Raw genomic sequence first — 20,890 nt, 5'->3', positions numbered from 1 at the left:
CACTCTTTGCCCGCACCCTTGTATTTCCCATTCCAAGTACTCTAGGGCCCACGGAAAGCATAAATCAGCTGTGAACAGAAACCTTATGGGAGAAGAGAGAGAGGAAGCCGAGAAGAGAGGAGGGAAAGGCGAGGCTGGCGGAGGGACACTGAGCGCCGTCGGCATAGTGCGCACGCGCGGCGGCAGGAACGAGTTCCGGTCTGGCCGGGGTCTGTCTCCTAAAAATAGCCCCGGTGTGGGGATCCATGCGCGGATGTCCCGGCGAGTCCCGGGCTGAAGGAGGCGGCTCCGGGCGGCGCTGAGCGCTGGTGGCGGGCCCGGGCTGCAGCGTGTGAGCGAGCGCCCGCCAGCTGCGCCGGAGACACGGTGAGGGCCGCGGGCGGCGGCGCCCCGTTTGCGGGGCCGGCGGTGCTAGAGGGGGCGGTGTCGCGGCGAGGGGGCCGGGTAAGGGCTGGGGCGCGCTGGGGCGGGGGTCGGCGCGGCCGAGGAGGGGCGCCCGCGGGGCTCCGGGGACACCAGGACAGGGCGGCGTCCGGCTGGCAGGGGGCCGGGGTCGCGGGCGCGCGGCGGCGGGGCGGGTGAGGTGCGGGAGGGCGGCGGCGAGGGGTGGTCGCATCGGGGTTGGCGCGGAGGGGCGCGGCGCCCGCAGAGGTGGGGGTGGGGTGCCCCGAGGGCGGGCCCGGGTCTGACGGGGCGCCGCGGGCCGGCGGGAGAGGCTCGGCCGCGCGGACTCGGCGCGAGGAGCCTCCCCGTGCGCCACTGCGTTTGGGGCTGGGGGGCAGTGGTGGACGTCGCCTCCTTGAAAGTTGAAGGAGTTCCCTGGGGACTTGGAGCCTCTCCGGAGAGGAACGCCCGAGGGCTGTTTCCCCCATCTTGCCTTCCGAGGCTGGGGTCTCCCCAGAGGGACTGACCCCTGGTGCGGGGGGTATTCTGCGCTGTTGTTGGACTTGAAGAACTTCCCCCATGTCTGCTTTGGGAGAAGGTTGGTCTAACGGGGCGGAACGTTTCGGCCCGAACTCTCGGTGTGTGTGTAGGTGTCGGTGTCCGGGGCAGTATTTGGGGCGGGCCAGGGAGGTGGCAGGGCAGGGGGCACCTGCGGGCCGTGCCAGGAGACAGCGCGGGAAGGAGGGGCTGCGCGGGGAACCACTCGCTGCCCCCGGACTTGAAAGTAGATCGCGGCTCGCAGGGAGGGTTTTGTGTGATAGAAACTTCGCCTTAGTTGGGTGTCGTCTGCCTTTGAACAGTGAGAATTACATTAGTAGGTGAGATGGTGCAAACAAGTTTAGAAAAGGTGAGCATTTCTGAATTAGAAAAACAAAAAAAATTTTTCTCCGTCAAAGTGTGACTTTAAAAATGTTCCTCAGACCTGAAGTGTGATTCCTGAGATGTGAAGCGAGCCTCCTGTCATGGACCGGAAGGGAACCGTGTGTGTAGATTGAAGAATAGCAGCATAGTGTTAACCTGCATTTTAGTTTACGAGATTGGGATTCCAGTAAATGTGCAATTAGAAAGGCCTGCTGTGATAAGTTATCAGTAGTATGTGTATTTTTAAACAAATATTGTCTAAAATTTTTCAAGTTTTTTTAGCACAGCGGATTTCCCTTGTGTCTTGTATCTATCGCTATATGAAGAGAAGATTCTCTAAAGCTATAATTAGGTGTACATTACACGAGAGTACTTTGCCTTTAAGAATCCAGCTGTGTTGTTTTGGCAACTGCCAAGTACTCCAGTTGTCAGTTTTAAAATCTATTACCTTGGCAGTACTTGAACAGTCTGTGGAAAAGGTAAACAAAATAGCTTTAAAAATTTTTTTGAAAACACAAAAATGGTATTTATTTTAATAACACGAATTTAGGAAGTGAGGATAAAATAAGTATATTGTGTTGTTAGGGCTTTCATAGGTACATTTTTGGGGGTGTTATATTTTTGGAGTGCTCAGTCTTTACTCAGTTCTTTTCCTGTGAATGGCAACTTTTGTTTAGGAAAAAAGTCAGAAGTGTTTTCACGAAAGCAGATGCCAGTTTTAGTTAGACTTTATATCAAACGTAATGAACACGTGTTATAAAAAATATTAAGATTAGTTTGTTTTGTATAATGATGCATAAATTGATTCTAGAATCACTTTTAATTCTCAGCATTGCTTTAAAAAGTTGTGATAATGTTACATAATGAGAATATTCTAAAGAGCTAAAACTAATGCTTTAAATACTTTGTAGACTCAGTGTTGAGATTAACAATTCTGTTAGAAGAGTGCTTCCAAAAGAAACTTGTTTACTAAAGCAGTCAACGATTCTGAAGTAACAGGGATCTCTCTAAACACAATTATTTGCTTATTTCATTTAATTCACACTATTGTTATTATAAAACTATGGTTTTATTTATATTGGAACAAAGATGATGAAGTTTTTAACTCTTTAAATTACTTCCCTGCAAAAGTTTGTTTCTAAATTGTTGAGAGGAGTGAGTGAGTGTGTGATAGGGGGTGTTCAGTGGGAGAAAGATAGCTCTTTGGGGCTCAGAAATAATAATTGTAATGTCACCATGTTGAATTATGGTTTGAGAATAATCTCCTTCCATATTCTTAGAGTTTTTATGTTTCCTTAATGAGTAGGTGTGACAAAGATTGTTTTTTGTAAATGCAATTGGAAGTAATTTTTTAAAAAAGTTATTTCAAGTGGTGATTTTTTTCCCAAAGCAATTGCATTATAGTTTTTCCATTTAGAATGCAGTACAAGTTAATATTAATTTTATTAATATTCAAGCAATATCAACATCACTCATTAATTGTTTGGTTACCAAGAGAGAAATATCGAAGTGTATTCTGAGGGTGGTTAAGTAATTATGGAAATGTTTATTAGAACATGATTTTGAAGTTTGAAATACCTCAATTAAATCTTTTTAGTAGATTTGTGTTCTGATTTAGGAGGAGGAATCCGTAAGCAAATTTGTTATTGGGAAGTAGCAAGTGTGTCAGTCAGGTTTTGGAAAGCCACCTTTTTTTCTGCCTTTGCTGCTTTTAGTCTAGCAAGAGGAATTTACTGTAACATGCAACGATGATGGTCCTCGATTTTCTGTGGGCATTTGTAATTTCATATATTCTGTCTTGTAATCACACCATATCCCCATTTTTTGTTTTGGAGGATATACTCAAGGTACATGTGAATGTGACAAAGTCAAGCTGAAATTTTCTTTTATCAGTGATGGGGCAATGAAAATACTGCTTTGTGGATTGAAAATGATCAATATTGCTTTTTTCTAGATTAGAAAGAAAATTTGTGGACGTTTTTAGTGAGTGAGTGCCCTCTGAATTTTAAGTAAAAGGGAAGTGTAAATATGGAAAATCAAATCAATCTTCCAGTGAGATAACCTCCTGCAAAAGAACACTTTACTAAGTAGTGCTGATTTGCAAGTCTTCATAAAGGAAGGCTGCTTCACTTTATCGTCGAATCTTGGTTCAGATCCCAGCTCCACCACTGACAAAGTTATGAGACATCCTCTGTAAAATGGAAAGGAATTACACTACCTGCCCTGTGGAATGTTAGAATTAAATGAAATAATGGGTGTGAAAGTTCCTAGCACACTGCCTGAAGCTTAATGTACAGAAATGCATATTGCCTGATTTCTCTTCATCCCTTCCTCAGTACATGCTTTTCCTTCCTGTGAAGATTATATAGGTACTCTGCCCGGTACCTGTACTTTTAGTGTGTGTGATCAGAGGGACTTCATATAACGTATAAATACAGGAGAATGCTCATATATGTGTTTGGGATAAAATATCCCAGTGTCTTAAATTCGTTGTCAGATTGTACGAAAATGTTTAGTTGGCTGTTCTACATTAGGTTTTTGATCTGCCATCATTGTTTGGTTCTAACCTCCATAATCTCCCCAAATAGTAAAAAAATAAATTAAAGTTAAATAAAAGTATTTTTCCTACTCTTCAGGGAAGTATATCTTTTAGGAATTATCTGTAGGAGTTGTCTTCAAGATATGGTGTTTAAAACTTGAAATTAGAAAAATATTTTTATAACCTATCTGTGATAGGTATATTTTAAAAATAGCTTTTCTTTAGTAGGTGATCTATAATTTTTTTATACTTCATTTTACCTGCTCTGTGGAACTAAATGATTTTATCTGTGTATGCTTTATTTGTGTACTCTATAATAAATGGACCCTGTGTCCAGTTTATTATACTTGAATATAAACCCATTTGTTAATAAGTCTCATGCATAGCATGGGATGTGTGTTGGCACTTATTTAATAAATACTATTTTTTATATAGCTGTTTGTTATTTACTGATTTTAATAATTATTATTTGTATTTACTGAATTTAATTGGTATTTACTGAACTTACTATTTTCTTTAATAGAGAATTGTCTTAGTAGTCACTTGAGATGAAACCATAAGCATATGAGTTAAAAAAATCAGCTGGTTTGTGAGGTGGTATACCAAATATTTGAACATTGGTGTATGACAGCAGGTAATTCACTTCTTCATTAGTTTAATAGCTGAAAGCCAGAGAATTGTTACCGTGGGTGAAAAACAGACACTGGTCGATCAGACTTCTGATAAATATTTCTGAAAAATACCAAGGCACATATTTTTATGGTTGTCTTGAATCAGTACTAATTTTATTTTCTTCCTTATACAAAAATATAAACTTTAATCTGTGAACTTAAAAAAAAATTCAACCATCAATAAAGTTATATGTTTTGAGAAATATTTTGGGAATGGGTGGTAAATTTGTACTGCATGAGCTGGACCTTTTTACCAGGTTATTCTTGTTACCAGTAGCATACACATGCAGGTTGACTTAGATTAGTTTAAGGTACGATTTGTGACCCTTGGAACAAAGAAATACTCTTCCTTTAACCTGGTAAGATAACTTGTAACTTTTGGCTTATTAAAACAAGGTGCTCTTGCATTGGCTAATACTGTGTTTGCCTGTCTCACCTCTTATCCCCACCCCTAGCAATCTGTATCTTACATAGAGACTTGGATTATATTTCTAAAATTCAGATCTAAATGTCATCCTTCTTTTAAGAAAAACTATGAAGGCATGTAAAATCAGTAGAGAGACAGTAATTTAAGGGGTAAGATATTGGCCTCTAAAATCAGACCACCTAAGTTTGCATACCCACTCTAGCACTTTGTGTTCTTTGGCAAGTTCTTAATCTTCTTGAGACTCAGTGTATAAAATAGTAATTATAATATTATAGAGTTGTTGAGAGGATTGAATGAGATGTGTATTATAAAGCCTTTACCACAGTTCTTGGTACCTAAAATGCAATAAATTTTTTCCCCTATTATTACTATCATTCATACTACTGCTATTGCCATTATTAGTCGTGGTTCACTTAATAATATGGTTCTATACTATCTTTCCAGGCTCATTGTCAGCCACTACACTTCAGTTTCTATGACCCAGTTAAGGCCAGCTGTTTGCTCTTCCCTGAAAAGGCCAAGTATTTTCATGATGATGTCTCTCACTTTTTTTTTTCTAGCTCAGAATTTTCCTGAGCTTGATATCCACTTGAAAATCTAGTTGGAATCTCAAATATAATATTAGCCATATGACTAAAATATAACTATTTATTCCTCTCTGCCAACCTTCTTCCCTCCTACTTCCACACCCTGTTGTCTCTGCTGGCCTTCCCCATCTAAGTAAATGGCAGTACTCAAGTCAAAAACTTAAAGTATCATTCTGGATTCTTTTATTTTCTCTCAGATCCAATCCATCCCCCCTTCTGTTGTACATTCGGAATTTATCTTGAGCCAATCCACCACTCTTGGTCTTCACTGCCACTTCTTTATTTCAGAGCATCATTATCTCTTGCATGAATTACTGCAGTAGCCTCCTAACGGGGCTTCTTGTTTCTTTCCTTACTTCTCACAAGTTCTTTCTTCACACAACAGCCCTAGGGATCATTTTAAGAGCCTAAATCATGTCATTTCTCTGCTTAAAAATCTTCTAATGACTTTCTGTTCCTCTCGAAATCAAGCCTGTCCTCCTTTCCATGGCCCGAATGGCCCTGAATGTTCTTTCTCCTTCTCATCGTTCTTCTCCTCATTCATTGGATGGCAGCCACACAGGCCTCTCAGTGTCCTTTCAACTCTCTAAGTCCTTTCCTATTTTAGGGTCTTTTGCACTTTTAGAACTGCCTGCTTGAGATGCTCTTCATAAGGCTGGCATGGCCAAACCTTTTGAAACTTGGCCCAAATCTCACTTCCTCACTCAGACCATTCTGTTTAATGTTGCACTCCAGTAGGTACTCTCTCACACATCTTGTTTATTTCCTTCGAGACACTTATAATTTGTACATATCTTGTTTGTTTAGTTATTGCTTATTTATGGTCTTTCTCCATTACCTGAATGTAAACTCCATGAAGGCAGAGGCCTTGTCTGTCTTGTTGATAGCTGTATCTCTAGGCAATAGCACACTGCCTGGCACTTGGAAGATAGTAAATATTTGAGTGAATGCTTCTGTGTCTTTGTTCATGTTTTTACCTGGGATTGGAATGTTCCTTTGCTCATATACCTGTTGAACTATTGTTTAAGTTGTAGCTCATATGTCATCTGATATCAGTTTTAATGTCTCTAGACAAAGATTTTCCCACTTCTTCTTGATATACACACTATTTATAGAGAAAGTCCCATTTTAGAATATTGAGAGTATTGTAATTGATGTCATTCTCTTCTGCTAGGCTGAGTTCCTACATCAAAGACTGTTTTGCTTTTTGTATGCTCAGTACCCACCAGTCTATCATGGTGCATAGTGAATGCTCAGTAAATGTTGAATTGAGTGGAAGTTGTCCTAAGCAACTAAAATGACCAACCACAAACCAGTTTTCCCAAATCAGACTTTAAAAATTATAAAGATACTTTCCAGACTATAAAATACTACCTTATGCATTTTCTGTTTTCTATACGTATTGACATACTGTCATCAGCATTCTGGGTCAGGATAGGAATCCCAGAGCTATTGAGCACAAGTGGCATTTCCTGAGATTCCATTTAGCCTTGTAGCTGGGCATCGAGTAGACATCTTGTCTGAGGGCTATATTTCCAGTTTGAAATGCAAATCCTTGTAAAAACAGTGTTAGAAATTGTAGTTAGTTACTAGTTGCTCCTTACTAACCAACGTCTCCTCCATTCCCTTACTTCAGCTTATCCAGCTCATTTCATGTTATTTCAGAAAGGCTAACAGGAGGGCACTCTATGCAATTTAACACAGTATGCATGAAATACAGTACTAATTCAACTGCAATGAAGTTTGCATTCAATTGAATACTAATTCACTTGCTAATGAAGATTTATCAAAGAGCTTTTGTGGCCAACATTAAGGAACCAGCCACTATTTATAATAGTGAATAATCATTCCACCTTCTAAACAGCTGACTTACAAATGGGTATATCCCATTTTGGAACATATCCCATTTGCAAGTTGGGGACTACTTTAGCAGAATGTTTATTTTGACATTGAAAATCTTTTTCTTAATGGTGTTAAACTTAATTCGACATGGATTATGAAGGGAAAGGGAGAGAAGAATCTGAGAGTTAAGATTTTGTTTTTCAGAAATGGCTCAGTTTCCCCAAAGTAAAGTTTTAGTATTGGCAGAAGTCTTTTTTTTTTAACTTTCTGTTTTGGAGAAAACTTAGAAGTTACAAGAATAGTACAATGAACTCCCATATACCTGTCACCTAGATCACCAGTTGTTAACATTTGGCACATTTGCTTTATCATTCTTTGTGTTTGCACGGTGGCCTCAAAGTCTGGAAACAGATATTACTATTTTATTTTATTTAGAGTTTGAAGCTCCTTGATTACGTCTTCTGGAGTATACCAAAGATGCAAATTTATTTAAAGTCAGAGGCGTATCATCTGAGGCAGAGCATCACAGATGCATACAAAGGATAGATGGAAATGCTGCATTAATGTACTATGTACTTTGCTAACAAGGAAACCACGTATTAAACATATAATGTCATTGAGCATATCGTATGTTGTAAAGTAATAGCAGGGATCCACTCTGTAGATCTCCTTTTTCTTCCTTTCCTTCTTCCTCTTTTTTTTCCATCTTCTCCTTTTTCTTCCTGTTCCTATTATAATTATTTTTATTATTGAGCCATTTGAGAGTAGGTTGTACACCTCATGATCCTATACCCCTAAATGTTTCAACTGATAGCTCCTGAGAACACAGGCATATTCTTATATAACCACATGTAATGAATGATGGATTCAAGAAATTGAATATTGATACCATAACTTAATATACAGTTCATATTGATATCTCTTCAGTGGTGCTGAAGTCCTTTAATAGGATTTTTTCTAATCCAATATTATCCATTGTATTTTATTTATTTATTTTTTTTGGTGAGGAACATGGGTCCTGAGCTAACATCTGTTGTCAGTCGTCCCCTTTTTGCTGAGGAAGATTGGCTCTGAGCTAACATCTGTGCCAGTCTTCCTCTATTTTGTATGTGGGATGCCGCTGCAGCATGGCTTGATGAGCGGTGTGTGGGTCCATGCCCAGGATTCGAACCTGTGAACCCCGCACCGCTGAAGCAGGGTGGGGGAACTTAATCACTACACCACTGGGCCAGACCCTATCCATTGTATTTTGGTTATCATATCTCTTATCTCCTTTAATCTGAAACAGTCTTTCAACCTTTTTTTCTTTTCTTTTTTTTGACTCTGCTCAGGAAGATTCGCCCTGAGCTAACATCTGTGCCAGTCTTCCTCTATTTTGTATGTGGTTTGCCGCCGCTGAGTGGTGTAGGTTTGCACCCAGTTACCGAACCCGGGCTGCCAAAGTGGAGTGTGCTGAACTTAAACGCTAGGCCACAGGGCTGGCCCCTCAACGTTTTTTCTTTTTCTTAGCATTAATAGTTTTTTTTTTCTTTAAGCCACACTCAAATTCCTGACCCACTAACATTAATAGTTTTAAACAGTACAGCCCTTTGTTGTAGGATGTCTATTAATCTGGGTTTGTCACATTGCTTCTTTGTTGTTAGATTCAGGTTATGCATTTTTGGCAGGAATACCACATAAGTGATGATATATCCTCAATGCATCACATCAGGAGGCAATATGATGTCAGTTTGACCCATTGTTGGTGATCACTTAAGGTTTGCCTGCCAGTTTTCTCTGTGTAAAGGTTACCATTGTCCTCTTTGTTTTTATTGTGTAATGTGTAGGGAGACACTTTGAGACTGTGTAAATATTCTGTCCTCCCAACAACGTTTACATAATAGTTTTAGCATTCGTTGATGATTCTTGCCTGAATCAGTTATTACACAGTGGTTCCAAAATGGTGTTTTTCTAACTGTTATTCCTTCTACTTTTATTAGTTGGCATTCCCTTCTATTGTAAAGAAGAGCTTTTGGTTCTAATTTGCTTGTTTAATATCAATATAAATTCATAGATTCTTTTTTACTAAGTAGATTGTGCTCTTATTACCTGTCAGTATTCATTTTGATGTTCCAGATGAACTCAGATTTGGTCAGTGGGAGCTCCTTTAGCTTAACTCATTGATTGTTTTATGTTCCTATCCTTTTTGGAGCAGTTTCTTACTTTTGGGACAGTAAGATAGTCCAGGCTCATCTTCTGCTTTTTGTGCTGCTGTCCTAGAGTCAGCCATTTCTTTAGGGAGTCCCGGTTTCTTTTATTGGGTAAGAGTATTTAGAAACCAAGAACTGGGCAGTAAGTATGCTTTTGATACTGGAGTTTCATTGTTTTAGAACCCTTTCAGCTGACAAAGCTAAGAAATTTTGAGTTTATGCTGATTCCTCAGGCAGTAGATTGTAATTTCTCTTTGCATTCCTGAAACTCTTTAGAGGAAAGTCTTTTCCTTTGTAAGTGTTAACAATTTAAGTGACTACTTTCACCCATTTTTCTATTTAATTCTGTAATGGTTGGGTCTTGTTTTCCAGAACATATTTTGAGCTTCTTGGGAACAGGAATCCTATTTTTTATATCTCTTTGTGTATTGTGAATATGTTTCACAGTGCCTTGAACATGGTTGATAATCATATGTTGTTTATAAAGTATAATTATAATAATGACTGAATATTATCTTTATTACTCTTATACTATAATTAAATATTCTTATGTTTGTTATAACATTTTAGGTAACTGTAGAAACTTTTAAGTGAATCGGTGATTCATTTGTTCTGTTTTTGATAACTTTGCTATCCTAGAAGAAATGAAAAACTAAAGTTTTTCAACTTTAAAATTTAAAAATCTAATTTCTGAGATTAAAGTATGTAATTAGAGACCATCAAAATGCCTAATCTTGGCATTGCTGTTTTGTAGGGTTTTGTTCTTTAGCAAGTAATAACCTTCCTGGGCATCACTTTAATTATAAAATGAGATGATATCTAGAGCCTTTTAAACTCGGTGTTACCTGCTTTATACCTCATCAACATTGAATTGTTGATGAAAGTAAAATTAAGTGCCATAAAGTATAGTGGAAAGAATATTGTGCTTCTGAGCCAGGAGTCATTGGTTTCTAATTCTTTGTAAGCATTGTGTTACTTTAGCAGTTTATTGCACAGTTTGGTGTTCATTACCTTATTCATTCAGTCCACTGGGCTAGGTGATGAGGAATTCCACTGAACAGGCTTGGCATTCACAGGCAGATGGGAGTGTGGACATATATGTGTTTATAGTCCACTTTGCTATTTGCTTCATGTGTACAGTGCTGAGTGCTATAGGAGCACATAGAAGGGGTGAGTAACCTACACGCAGGGAGGCCAGGAAAATTTATCCCAGAGGAAGTGACACCTTCAACTTAGCCTGAAGCCTGAAGAGTAAATAGGACTTAGCCTTGTGAAGAGGGTGGGTGGAGTTTACCAGACCTATGTTAAGGACAAGAGATATACTTAGAGAGCTTGGGTTGCTTGGAGAAACTGAAACAGGACAGTGTGGATGGATCAGGCAGTGTGTGAGAGAGGGCAGGCATATGAAGAGCCCTTAAGTTATGTTAAGGAATTTGTACTTTATTCTAGGGAAAATCAAAGCATCTTAAGCCTGGAAGGAAATTAATTAAAAAGATAATACTGATTGTGCTGTGGAGAATTCTTTGGAGAGAGTTAAAATTGGTAGGCAGGGAGAATAATAAGGAGAATGTTACAACAAACTAGTTAAAAAGGGATAAGGTGGCCTGTACTGTGGGAGTGGGATGAGCATTGAAGTAGGTAGTTTGAGAGATATATTGGAAGTAGAATTAAAGGACTCAGTGATGGAGGGTATGTGGAAGGTGAAAGAAAGAGTTGTTAGGGGTGATGATTAGGTTTATGGCTTGGGTAGTTGAGGGAATGAATGGGCAGTTGACTGAAATAAGAAGCACACACAGAAGGAGGAGCAGACTTGAGAGGAAGATGATGAGTTCGCTTGTGAGAGAGAGTGCCTGGAAGGGTAAAGAAGTATAGTCAGAGAGTGGGATGTATAACTTACTATCAGAAGTGGAGCAGTTCCTGGTAATGACAAGGCCTGAGGATTTGGCCATGGAATGGGTGTTTGAAGAGAAATGGAAGTGAAGGTATGAGGTGGTCAGGGAACTGAAGGATTTATCTATAAAAAAAAGCCTAAGGACATGTCTTCTCTAAGGCAGAGGAGCCTGTTTTAGATGATCTCAAGGTTTTCAGTGTTTGGTCTTGGAAAATAAAAATGAAAAATTACAAATACTGTATTCTCAGTAAGATTGTCTTAAGTTAAATAACCAAAGAACAAAGCAAAAAACCCTGCAACAATAAAAATATTTTTTTCTAAACAAAGCAGGAGATTAATTGTCCCAGATAGCTAAAAATGTCAGTATTCCTCAGTAGTGGCTAAAAATTATGAAACATATCAGGCATACAAAAATTAGAGTGAATGGTGTAATGAATACTAGCAGGATGAATGCGATGGATATCTCTCAGTCCTATTGCCCTTTTTTCTTCTTCAGTGGTAATGATTATCTTAAATAGGGATTTACCTTTCCCATTCATTTATTTTTTTTAACTTCATATACATATATATCGCTAAACATAGTGTTTTTCATGTTTTAAAACTTTATAAAATGTTGTTGAACTTTGTGTATCCTTCTGCAATTCGTGTCTCAACGAATAGTCACATTGCAGCATTTATCTGTTCTTTCCAGTATAATGGATTGGATATTAACATTGGAACAAAATGATGGGATATTATGTCATTGATGAATTATATTTTGAATTGCCATAGGAATTGTTATAATTTACTTAGTAAATTTTTGTAAAAACTAGACTAATTGTTTAATGAGTATTCCTTTTTTTTTTCTTTTTTTTGTGAGGAAGATCAGCCCTGAGCTAACATCTGTTGCCAATCCTCCTCTTTTTTTTTTTTTTTGCTGAGGAAGATTGGCTCTGGGCTAACATCTGTGCCCATCTTCCTCTACTTTATATGGGATGTGGCCACAGCATGGCTTGACAAGTGGTGCGTTGGTGCACGCCCGGGATCCGAACCTGCGAACCCTGGGCCGCCGAAGTGGAGCACTCACACTTAACTACTGCACCACCAGGCCGACCTGAGTATTCCTTTTTTTATACTCCCCTCAGTAGAAAAAAAGTTTCTATTGTGGAATAATGTTACACATGGAGAAAAGTTGCAAAAATAATAGAGTGTTTGCGTATACTCTACCCAGCTTCCACTAATGTTGGACAACTTACATAACCATAGTATAGTTATCAAAACCAGGAAATTAATATTGATATGATACTAGTAACTAAATACCTTATTTGAATTTCATCAGTTTTTTTCCTAACGACCTTTTTCTGTTCTAGGATCCAATCCAGGATCCCACATTGCATTTATTGTTGTGTTAGTCTCCTCACATCCGTGATATTAACTCATTCTTTTCTTGTCTTTTTGACCTGGATGCTTTTGAGGAGTACTGGTCATTATTTTGTAGAAAGTCTTTCAATTTGGGTTTCTCTGATGCTTTGCTTTCTTATGATTAATTTGGAATTTTGCATTTTTGGCAATAATACTACTAAAGTAAAAGTATCATATCAGGAGGTACATTTTGTATCAAGGGATACATGATGTCAATTTCTTATTATTAGTGATGTTAATCTTGATCACTTAATTAAGGTGGCCTCTGGCTGGTTTCTCCTTTGTAAAGTAACAGTTTTTCTCTTTGAAAATGATAACTATTTGGGGGAGATACTTCGAGACTATGTTAATTTCCTGTTTCTCCTCAGTTCACCCACTCATTTTAGCATCCATTGATGGAACTTACCTGCAGCAGTTATTACTGTAATATTTACCTAGTGGTGATTTTGTAGTTTTTTGTTCCTTTCTCATTTATTAGTTGAAATTATTCTGTACTGAAGAGATGTGCCTTCTCCTTCATTTATTTATTCAGTCACATTTTTATATAAGTATAGACTCAAAGATACTTATTTTATTTTGGAGGTTATAATCTGATGCTATCATTATTTATTTTATTGTTCAGATTGTCCCTTGAGAGCTCCTTCAGGTTGACTCCTGTGTCCTTTTAACATGTCTCCATCCTTTTTTGAGAACTTCCTTACTTTCTGGTACTACAAGAAACTTCAGGCTCATGTTGTGTTTTACCTGTCCCAACTGTGGAATCATCCTCTTTTCCAAAGAGCCCTGGCTCCTTTTATTGGAGGATGGCATTTAGAAACCAACATGCTGGGTGTGCTCGTTGCTACTGAGGTGTCATTGTTTCTGGGCCATCTCAGAGCTAGGAAATATGTGTGTATACTAACTCACACATACACATCTACAGTCAGTTCTATATAACATGGCATATGTGTCCCTAAATGTCACTGTGCTATGCAAAGTTGTGTAATAACCATAGGGTTTGTGGGATCAATGAAATTAGGGAACAGCACTCAAAACTTTGTTAATGACACATTAAAAAGAAAGGATGGGAACCTAATAAACCTATTTAAAACAGCAGGATGGTTTTAGATATGTTAAATGGTTAAGTAATACATAAATACATGGTAAATATGGCACTTCACTATGAAAAAGACATGAAGTTTGCTTATGTTTGCGTGTGTTGGAAGAGTTGTGGCTTGTGAGTTATTGTGAAGTGGTGGATAGTTATCTGAAATCAGATGAAACAAAGCACCAGATGTGGATGGATGTGGCTTATAGCACATGTGGTGGATTGTGGTAGCTCATTTTCATTTGAGTCAGTTCTCCTGTGGGTGCCTTGCATTTTATTCTTCATTCTGTGATAGTTTTTTATTTTTTTCCATTTCTTTTTTTGAATTGAGTCAGCTTTAAAATTTCTCTTTGTATTTTGTCCATTTTTATTTTTAGTTTTTGAATTTCTGATTCAAAGTGGTTTTCATATCCTCAAATACTTGTTTGAATATATTTAATTGTTTGAAGTATTGACTGAGTTTTTTTTTCTGCTTTGAGGTTGTTTTTGGTAGGGGGTTTTTCTCAGTTGATTTGTGTCAAATTCTGTTTTCTGATTTTCTGGATTTCACTTTTGTTCATTTTCATGTATTAGGGTGTTTTATAGTATTCCTAGTTTAATGATGCCCTCTTCTGTCAGTGTAGAACATTCCTGTTACTTCAGTGGTTTTTATTTGTTTGTTTTAATGGTTGGAGAAGAGTTGTGAGACTTCCAGTTTTATCATTCTCTTTGGTCTTGCAAGACCTTAAATTTTCCTCTTTTTTCCCCTTTGCCATCCAGTTGCCAAAAGATACTTTTCCCTTCCTTTTGCCTGTTTTCTCCTCTAGAAGCTATATGTTTCCAAGTTGTGCCCCATGACATGGCAGCTAGTGCCTTAAATGGCACCTGTTCCTTTAAATCACCAGAACTTTGAACTTCCTTCCCTACAGTCTGTGTTCTGGTCTGCCCAGACACTTTTCCAATATTTTCAGATTTAGGATGGGTTTAATATTTTTGGTGGTCCTTGCAAATGACCCTTAGGCCCCTTTGCTAGCCTCCATGCCACCAAGCCTTGTGGCTGAGTGGGGTTGGAGTGAGAGATCAAGTGCTGGGATTTGGTGATTTTTCTGTTTTCACTCACCATTAAGACTTGTGGAAACAAGTCTTTTGGTGTGTTTTGCAGTGTCAGCATTCTTTGTCGTCAGGCTATGCTGAAAGAGTGGTTTTGTGTAGAATTTCCTTTTCCTTTCTTGTTTCTCATATGGTTTGGGTGTATATTTTTAGAGTTACTTAGATATGTTACCACCATTGTCCTCACTTAAAGTCTCTACTTTTGGAGGAGGGAGAGCCGAAATTTATTGCCTTACACTGTCAGTGCTGCAAAGGTTGTTTAGGAAAAGACGTAGGTAGTCAACTTCCACTGGTGAGCTAGAGACTCCAGAAAGTACCTTGTAGGAGAAATAAACTAATTACATTTAAATATTCTTACGTCATTCTGATAGCATGCAAATGAAGGTTCTGGGTTATTGCAGGAGTCTTAAGTGCCTTTTTCTGTAAAGCAAGGTTATTAATTCAAAGGTTTGTTTCTATAATGTATATTGGAAATTCTTTGGTTATATTATAACGTAAATGAGCTATCACACTATATTCAGCTAAGGGCTTCTTTAGTACTTCTTAATTCTAATGGCAATCTAACATGTGAAGTTTTTGGAAAAGTTAACTTATCAGCTTGGGAAATGAACTGATAGATGTTAACTTTGAAAATTAAACTACATGTACCTCTTTTCCTTCTTTTTCTGCTCTGTTTTGGTTTTCTCAGTTTTATTTTATGATCTTGACACTTGTCCTTTGATTACAATGAAGGGTAGGCGTATTGTTATTCCTTGACTCTACACTCGTTACATTGTGTTTAATAAGGTGGCACTAAATGTGTATTATAGCTAAAGTTAGTTGGTTCTCTGTTTTTTATGCTTTTTGTCTGTATCTTTTTCTGTTTTTTTTAAATTTTTTTTTATTGCGGTAACATTGGTTTATAACGTAAATTTCAGGTCTACATCATTAAATTTCGATTTCTATATGTATCTATCTTTTTAACATGAGAAATTTAACACGAAGTTGGAATTATGTGTGGAAGTTCTTTATGCTTGGTTTCTAGAATTTAGTTTATTTTTATTTATTTTTATTTTTATTTTTTTTGTGAGGAAGATCAGCCCTGAGCTAACATCCATGCTAATCCTCCTCTTTTTGCTGAGGAAGACCGGCTCTCAGCTAACATCTATTGCCAATCCTCCTCCTCCTCCTTTTTTTTTTTTCCCCCCAAAGCCCCCGTAGATAGTTGTATGTCATAGTTGCACATCCTTCTAGTTGCTGTATGTGGGACACGGCCTCAGCATGGCCGGAGAAGCGGTGCGTCAGTGCGCGCCCAGGATCCCAACCCGGGCCGCCAGTAGAGGAGTACGCGCACTTAACCGCTAAGCCATGGGGCCGGCCCTAGTTGTTTAAAAATATTATTACCTTTAAGCATTTCTTTCCTTAGAATTAACAAGTTTTTTTGTCAGTGTTTTATATTGTTGGAGTAGAAATTGACTTGTTTCATTGGTCATTTTATACTTCCTTTTGTAAAAATATCAACCAGAATTAAAAGGCATATTGACTTTAAACATCAAAAAATCTTTCATAATATAAATTAAAACCTTTTGCTTTTGATGATGTCTTTGGAATTTTCCACCTGGCTTTTTAATGCTGTTTAAAGGCAGTCAACATCTATGCCCAGCTGTCTGTCTTTGGAACCTCATTTTCATTACTTTTTTCATAATTTCTACAAGTCTTAAATAATGACGTGACAGGCTTTTTGTACACTTTCTTTTTATTGCCTTCCCATTTTTCTTTGGACTGGTAAGTATGGTAGCCCCAAAGCAATGTCCATGGCTCTGTTACTTTGCCCCTCTTTTGATTCTGAAATATAAACACACGTAAGATATAGCTCTTTGCTTCTAGGAGGTAATGGCTTAGGGAGGGTAAAACTCCGTTAATTACTATGCTATATTAATTACCAAGTAATGTGTGAATCTTAGACAAAATGTATGGATTAGGGAGTTCAGGGAAGGAAGAGTTCAGAAGTGATCAGGGGATGCTTCATGGAAGAATTGATATTTGAGCTGGATGTTGTTTTGTTGTCAGAGATATGGAAAAGGTACTCTACATAGAGAAAACAGTTTGAGCAAAAGAGCTGAAACAGAAAAGTGTGTATCGGACACAGTTGGCCTAGATTGGAGGGCTTTTCGGAAGTAGAAGATGGTAAAGTGGGAAAGAGCTTGAGGTTAGATTGTAGAGCATCTGAAATATTGAGCAGTTTGGACTTTGTTCTTCAGGTAAGGAAGGAAGAGCCGTTGAAAGAGCTTGGAAGTGACCAGGGCCTCCTTTAATATGCCTATACAAGATAATGAACATGATGTGTATGTCCTTTTCTATTAATAAAGCTTGGTTCCCTAAAGACTAATGCTCAGCGTCACTTTTTAAAAAGCATAGTGCTAGGTTCATTCTTTAATTTGATTATTTGAAGGAAATTGGTGGGAATACATGCCTTTCAAGTAGGAGACATGGATAAAGATAGATTATCCTTTTCTCATTCTCCTCTGTATCCCACTTCTTGATTTCTTTTCCCAGACCAGGCCAAATGCTGTGCTCTCGATAAAGAACTGATTTCTTATAATTAGAAGTTTTTTCTTTTGAAATCCTATAGTACTTTGTATCTGTCTTATTGTACTTATCATGTTTGACCTTATACTAAAGGCAGTAGACGTCTACACACTGCGTTGAAGGTTTTTATGCTTGTTTTAGTTCTTTTTGCATTCTTTTCATGTATGTTCTCAGTAAATAAATAGTAAATGAATCTATTAAATTGCTGTATTTCAAATGACTTTGCAAAGTGCTTTGTCATCTCTACCCCTGCTGGTTTAGATCAGTAGTTCTCAACCTTTTTTCTGCTGTGAGATAACAGTAGATGAAATTTTGACACATACACTCCCATGTATCTACTTAGCAGAGAAGTAAAGTATTACAGTAATTTATAACTGCTGCATTCTAGGATATGTTGTAGACGTAACAGGTAGTAGATATATGCAATTCTTAGGGCAGTGGCTGTAACTCTTCACAATTCTCTTCCACTTAAGAAGACGTATCAGAATGCAAGCAAAGGTGATACTTTGAGGATAATCTGAAGCCCCTCCATCTATTTTAGAGTTCAAACCAGCACTTCAAACTGCTTGCAAGAGAAATCTCAAGTTACGGTATCCATCTTTCAAGATAACTTTTTTTGTGTGTGTGTGAGGAAGATCAGCCCTGAGCTAACATCCATGCCAGTCCTCCTCTTTTTGCTGAGAAAGACTGGCCCTGAGCTAACATCCGTGCCGATCTTCCTCCACTTTATATGGGACGCCGCCACAGGATGGCCTGACAAGCGGTGCATCGGTGTGCACCCGGGATCTGGACCCGGGCTGCCAGCAGCGGAGTGCATGCGCTTAACCGCTATGCCTCGGGGCCAGCCCCATCAAGATAACTTTAATAAGACTTTTTGAATTTTTTCTTTTTCATTAGTTCAGGTGTTTTTGTTATTGTTTATTTTAAATAAGTAGAACCCTATTTTAATGTAGATTAGACTAGTAGTCTGAATTTTACTACTGGATTCCATTTCATTTCTATAAGCTTTAGAGTTTGTGTCCTTAAAAAGACCTCTGAGGCCTCTTCCAGTTCAAAACTTTAGAAAGTTGCAAAATATCATGAATACAATGTCCAGGCTTTTTCTAGATTCTGGCCAACATCCTTATTAAATAGACATCTGTTTGACAGACTTTGTCAGTTTACCAGACTGTTTAACCAAAGTGATATATATTTGGCCATTATGTTAAGTGCATAGTGTCACATTTTAAAGTGCGCTCATTTTTAAACTTTTTTTTAGGGCAAAGTGTGCTTCTTGTTATTGGAGTTTGGATGGTTGAGGACTGTAAAAATGATAGGTTCCAGTAACTATATATCTGAGAAAGAATACGGGGAATGTTAGTCCTTAGGGTGGGTTGCAGGTTAAAACAAATGGAACTTCAGTATTTGAGAAGTCACTTCCTCCACTTGAAGAATGACAGCATCATCAGAACATGTAATATATATTAATATTAAATATTAATGTGAAAACTGTCAATATGGTTGCTGATTATAGATTGGGGGGATGATACTAGTACCTATGTGGGAGAATAAAATAGGTACTAGTAATTTACCCAAAATATGTAATTACCTGTGGCATAACATCGGATACATATATCACTTTGGGGAAGGTGTTAGATACCATAATGAAGTGAGATTATAGGAAGGAAAATCTGAAGACACTTGAAATATTTTATTTTAAAAACAGAAGCTAGAAATGAACACACGTGCACACAAAAACTTGTTTACCAGTGTTCTTAGCAGCATTATTCATAATAGGCAAAAAGTGGAAACAAGCCAAAAGTCCATCAACTGATGAATGAATAAAATGTGGTATTTCCATACAATGGAATATTATTTGGCAATAAAAAGGAGTGAGATATGGACGCATGCTACAACATGGATGGATCTTGAAAACATTGTTAAGTGAAATAAGCCAGTTATAAAAGACAGTATGGTTAATGTCCAGAATAGGCAAATCTATAGAGATAGAAAGTAGATGCCCCATTGGTTAGGGTTGGGGTGTAGGGTCAGGATAGAGAGTGGGGAGTGACTGCTGATGGGTACTGGGTTTCTTTTAAAGGTGGTGAAAATGTTATGGAATTAGATAGTGGTTATGGCTGCACATTCCTGTGAATATAAAAAACATTCAAGTGTATACTTTAAATGGGTGAATTGTATGGTAGGTGAATTATATCTCAGTAAAGCTATTTTCTTTTTTTAAAAAAAAAAAAACAGAAGCTGTGTGAAGAGATGTTTTGTGCCTCGTGAGTAGTTTGGGGGATATAGATGGAGGTGGAAGGCCATGAGGGAAAGTGGACATTTCTTGGCGTTAGTATACTATCATGTTAGGACACAAATGCTACCTTCTTCGTCCACTAGCTAAGAATGTAATAGGTTGTGTTTCAGTGGGGATTGTATAAGAACCCAGCTTTTTAACCTTGCCTAGCACTGAAGCTGGAATTGTACATTATTCCAGTTGACGGAATTAGTCTTGCTTTTTTCTTATCCTTGCCTTTTTTTTCTCATATTAAATTCATTTGCTTTTGTATTTTCAAGGTAGTGGATAATTATACTCTGCCGGTCTGTCCATACTACATCCTGCTTTGCTCTTTTTGTTCACGCCTACTCAAGTTTGTATCATCTTTCTTTCTAACCTCCTGTAATTGGAATAATCCCTAGTTTCATGTGTGCTTATAATCTCTTTCTTAAAAATGCTTGCTTCTGCGAAATTTTATTGACTTAAAGAGATTGTTTCTTGTGACTTAGTATCTGTGTATATGTTTATAAATCTGTTCTTTTAAGGCCTTAATAGTATTTTTTTTTTCTTTCTAGTATCAGGTGTTAAATGATTCCAGATATATTCCAAAATTTCTAATTTGGCTTTTGCTGTAATTTTTGCCTTTCTGACGTCTTGAACAAAGTGATGACTTTAATAGGAATGTTGTATGACTTGTTAATAGGAATGTTGTTAATTGACTTCCAGTGACATTCTCCGTCTGTTCCTTTTGCCTATTTTTTGGGTTATTTCTTTACGAATGTATTGTTCCCCAATAAGTAATTATAATGATCGTGATGATGATCATTTAAAAAACAGCCATAGTAATTAACGAGCACTTACTGAGCTCATACTGTATGTCAGGCACTATGCTAAGCACATTAATATGCTTATTTAATTCTCACAACTAAATTTATGAAGTATACAAACTATTACTATTCTATTTTATAGATGAGGAAACTAAGAGTCAAAAGATAATGCTGATTGGTCTTGGTCTTAAGTCAGAAATGTCTTTTAAT

At 37.8% G+C, this 20,890-nt stretch overlaps 1 protein-coding gene across 6 annotated transcripts in view; it reads left to right on the top strand.

Moving 5' to 3' along the window:
* The first annotated feature begins 242 nt into the window (after positions 1-242).
* MEF2A (myocyte enhancer factor 2A) overlaps positions 243-20,890 on the top strand; it is a 172,703-nt gene continuing 152,055 nt past the window's right edge. For 4 of the 6 annotated variants that reach the window (XM_087428864.1, XM_087428863.1, XM_087428869.1 and 1 more), the window contains exon 1: positions 243-366. The gene's annotated coding sequence lies outside the window, so the exon portion shown is untranslated. The remainder of the gene's footprint in view (positions 367-20,890) is intronic. The other 2 variants (XM_087428865.1, XM_087428866.1) reach the window with 2 other exon arrangements.

The sequence above is a fragment of the Ceratotherium simum genome, chromosome 3 (assembly GCF_057802395.1).
Source record: "Ceratotherium simum simum isolate JZ-2026a chromosome 3, ASM5780239v1, whole genome shotgun sequence".
NCBI lineage: Eukaryota > Metazoa > Chordata > Mammalia > Perissodactyla > Rhinocerotidae > Ceratotherium > Ceratotherium simum.
The sequence above is the reverse complement of the archived record's forward strand: the minus strand, read 5'-3'. Positions and strand labels throughout refer to the sequence as shown.